At 34.8% G+C, this 4,225-nt stretch overlaps 1 long non-coding RNA gene across 2 annotated transcripts; it reads left to right on the top strand.

The window, feature by feature from the left end:
• Window positions 1–1,120: 1,120 nt before the first annotated feature.
• Window positions 1,121–2,976, top strand: LOC113723948 (uncharacterized). Of its 2 annotated transcripts, none has more exons than XR_011839748.1 (3): window positions 1,121–1,325; window positions 2,153–2,542; window positions 2,704–2,976. It is a non-coding gene; the product is annotated as an uncharacterized lncRNA (long non-coding RNA). The 2 variants fall into 2 exon arrangements; XR_011839749.1 differs by lacking the exon at window positions 1,121–1,325 and adding an exon at window positions 1,619–2,010.
• Window positions 2,977–4,225: the final 1,249 nt, after the last annotated feature.

The following is a 4,225-nucleotide window of genomic DNA, read 5'->3' as shown; positions in this document are numbered from 1 at the left end:
AAAAAAAGAAGTAACTTTTCTACTTTTGCTTTTTAATTTTTTTTATAAAAAAAAAGAGAGTTAGCAATGATGCTAAATTCGATTTTGGTCGGCTGTTCTATGCGCTTATGAATATATGAATAGACAAGATAATCCCTGGATTCAGCTGCAAATTAAGACAATTTGCATGTGACTTTTCAAGAACGGAAAGAAATCCATAAAGAGTTTCATGCACAAGTTTAGTTTTCTTAGTCTTTAAAGTAATGTTTTACTTAGTGATTCCGTCAAGTAATTGTTTTCAGGAGCTATTCAGATTAGAACACAATCATTGAGTTTCTAAGTTTCTAGCACGTAATGGCAGTTTGACATTTATAGACAGGAAGTCAAATGTAGGAACTTCTCAAGCCGATAGAAAAAGAAACGAGAAAATTAAGCTAACAATTGAAGTAGGACTAAAGAAACAATAGAGTGCCCATCAGCACTTAGATTTAATGCATTCAATTAAGATTTTGATACTTTACAATTCAGTAATTTAATAAATTCAGATTTTGATACTTTACAATCTTAAGGAGACAACTGTCAATTACTATAATTTTGAAGAGTAACGCATTCTGGATTATTAAATGACTCAAACCAAAGTACTAATTACGAGTAAATACACTTCTTTGAGTAGAATTTTTAACTGTGTTTATCACCATTTTCAATCCATTCCCCTTTTGCTAGTCATTCCAAGCATAAATTTATCCACTTCTGGTTCGTACTAGAATTACTGCCAGTATCAATTGTTCTCAGCTCACATAATCATTCAAACTCTCTTCGTCAATTGTCCTTAAGCCCACTGTTTTTTGTTGAAGTTAATGAGTTTATCGTCTTGCATTGGGATAATTTCAGAAACCTCCCCTGAGGTTTCTGACAGTTTCACTCCCCTCCCCTGTGGTTTCTGAAATTCCACAAACCTCCCTTGTCAGATGGTGAGGTCCCATTTCTTACATCATTGGTGTCAAAAAGACTTAAAGACCCTTACAATTTTGCTAATATTTCGTGATTATCTGAAAGCTATTAGTTAAGTTAGTTATTAACACAATTAATGTAATTAATCATAAATTAGAGTCCTAACAACCAAAATAGAAAAGGGAGCGTAGTGAAATGGAGCCAAACTTAGGCGCCATGATCTTGATCTGATTGACATAACGGCTTGAAAAAAATCTGTGCATATAGAAGCAAGAAACTTACTGGACTCCCGCCATTGTTGAGATAGAGCAATTGAGCTTAATGGTTGGCAAACAAACTTGTTGATTCTAAGCTTTGCTGAAGAGTCTCTTAGCTCGACCAGAAAAATTTACCAGGTAAGTGTTTAAGATTTCGGAGACTCTTTCAACATTCCTTGGCAGCTTATGATGATTTGTGCGTTGTTTGTATAAGCTTGATATATGTTTGCTTATGATTTTCTGGTTTGTCATGTGACTTGGTTTGCTAAGCCTCTACCAGATTATGCTTGCTTGATTCTATATTTCTTGTCTTACTTGGGTTGTTTGATATAGTTAGATGCCAAACCTCAGTACCTTGAGAGCTCATTCTTTCTCTGTAACTTCAGCAACCAATGTTGCAAGATGGTTAATATTGTAACTAATATTTTCTGTAACTCCAATAACTAATATTGTAACTTCAGTAGGCTATGACTGTCTATTGTAGGATGGTTAACACTGATGTTCATGATATTGTGCTCCATTGTATGGGAAGAAAAGTAAGAGTGGCTAAGGTAGATCCCTAAAATACATTAGACATCCTTTATTAGAGAATGCAGCAGCAAGTTTGCTTATTGCAGAAGATGGGCTATAAATCAAATACAAACGATGAAAATAGGTCATAGCATCATAATGTATCATCCTGCCTGAAATCTGACACTTTTACCATTGAGTTATGCTTTAGTTGAAAGTAAAGAATATACAGAAGAGCCCGCAACAAAAGTAAAGTTCCGAACGTCATTAAGCATTCTAGGCTGCTCCACCTCAATGTCATTAACTGGAACTGGTCAGTTTCTCAAACATCCTTTTAGTGTAAATTAAGGAGCTTGCTGCTTGAACTTTGAAATGATTCCATTCAATTTGGGATTGTAGCTGCTAATTGAAAAAATTATCTTCTGCAAATATTAAATTTGTTGCAATAATGTCAGGATACAGGGAGAGAGTTTTTGCAATCATTGGTGTCAAGGTGTATGCTGCTGGGCTATATGTGAATCAGTCAATTTCACTAGGATAAAACTGTTTGCATTTATCAAATCTGATTGAACAAGAAAGAGAGAAGAGGGAAAAGTAAATTAAGAAGCTAATATTGATTGGAAACTGCAGCTCCTTTGGAAAAGTCTCTGCAAATTGTTCTGGTGAGAGATGTGGATGGTAAAACGTTTTGGGATGCCTTAGATGAAGCCATCTCTCCAAGAATTAAATTGCCTACTCCAGTTGATACCTCTGCTCTTTCTACATTTAGTACTCTGTTTCAAGGAAGGCCTCTTAATAAGGGTACCATTATCTTCTTGACTTGGCCGGACTCTACCAAAATGCTTGTAAGTTGCATGTAGTAAAATTCAATTTTCCTGCATTTCTTTATATGCTGATGGCTTTTTGCTAAAGATGTGTTTCCTCTTTTCTTCTTAGTCTTAAGCTTCTACTGTGCTATTTTCTTTCTTGTAAACATATCAGCTTGACTCTCTTAAAAAATCTGTAGGTTTCTGTATCGAGTGATGGGTTGCCTTCTGGTGTTGATGCAACTACTGAGTCAACAAATGTGATATCAGCTCTTTTTGATGTATTTCTGGGAAGTGATTCAGTTTCTCCTACTCTTAAGGCTTCAGTGACCAGTGGATTGACAGCATTGCTGAATGGCTGAAGTAAAGAAAACAAGAGAGATTTTCTGCTCAGTTGTTTTAATTCCTGACACTCAATGTTCATCATAGCTTTCTACATGAATGAACTGCTCTAAATCTTGTTTTGTACACTATGAACACTTTGGAAAGTGCATTGCTCCACTAATCTAATAACCAGAAGTAAGAACCCTTCACTAAAACCTCCCCTGACGTTGTGTGTTTGTCTGTTGATTGGTCTCACTTACACCCCCTCAAGTTTCATTCTTCTTAAATTCCCCTTCCAATTCTTCACATCAAATTAGCTCTCTAACCCAAGATAATGAGGGCATTTGTGGTATACACTTGTTTCTCTCTCCAGATACTAATTTTTTATTGTTTGTATTTTTAAATTGGGTCTATTTTGGCATTGCCTATCAAGTTTTAGGGGAGGTTTGTGCAATTTTAGAAACCACAGGGGAGGGGAGTGAAACTGTCAGAAACCTCAGGGGAGGTTTCTGAAATTATCCCTCTTGCATTATGTGCAAAATTGTGGTGCGCCTCAAAATTGAGGCTAGTTTGGATCATAGTTATTAAATCCAGCCCAGTTCTTCGATAGTTGAACTGGTCAACCCAATGATCTGAGCATTATATCAGGTCGGATCTCTAGTTTGACCGAACAAGCAATTGACCCGATCAAAAAAAGTATGGTATAATAATTTAACATAAAAAATTGATTGAAAAATATGTTAAAAAAAATACTCATAAAATTTTGTCTTACAGCACTAGAATCCAAACAAAATTATGACAAAATTTTGTATAAAATTTTGATTCTAGTTTTGTAATTTTGTCTTACAAACCAAAAAGTATAAAATTTTGGCATGCCTCTTCTTGACATTGGACAGATATATATATTTTTTTAATATGAACCACATTCATTGTACGATTCTTATGATTAAGAGATGCAAATCTCTTTCATTTGGACCAACATCAGTTGCTTGGCAGTTGACGGATTCGAAACGACAAAGATTGGTGTTCAAATAGCAGTGACCGGTGAGAATAAAAAGAAATGGATGATGGAATATTCGAATCTGCAATTTTTACGTCGGCACTTCTCTAAGTGTGGGTCATATTACCAACCATTTATCACAATTCACAGTTTCACACATCATCATGATCTTTCATCAGGGAACATCTTGATTTTTTTTTTTTTTGTCAAAATGGAAACATCTTGATGTAGCCTCCAAATATCCACATCCTTCGTTAAATTCATTTAACCTTTTCAACATTTTGATTAGACAAAAATATCCACAACCTTCATTAAATTTACTACCACCACTTTCATGAAGTTATAATTAACATGAAGAGTATGACATTTGTTTTTTAACCATTTCACATGAGTAGAAC

This window comes from Coffea arabica, chromosome 2c (assembly GCF_036785885.1).
Source record: "Coffea arabica cultivar ET-39 chromosome 2c, Coffea Arabica ET-39 HiFi, whole genome shotgun sequence".
NCBI lineage: Eukaryota > Viridiplantae > Streptophyta > Magnoliopsida > Gentianales > Rubiaceae > Coffea > Coffea arabica.
Note: the sequence above shows the minus strand (reverse complement) of the source record. Positions and strands in the feature narration are given on the sequence as shown.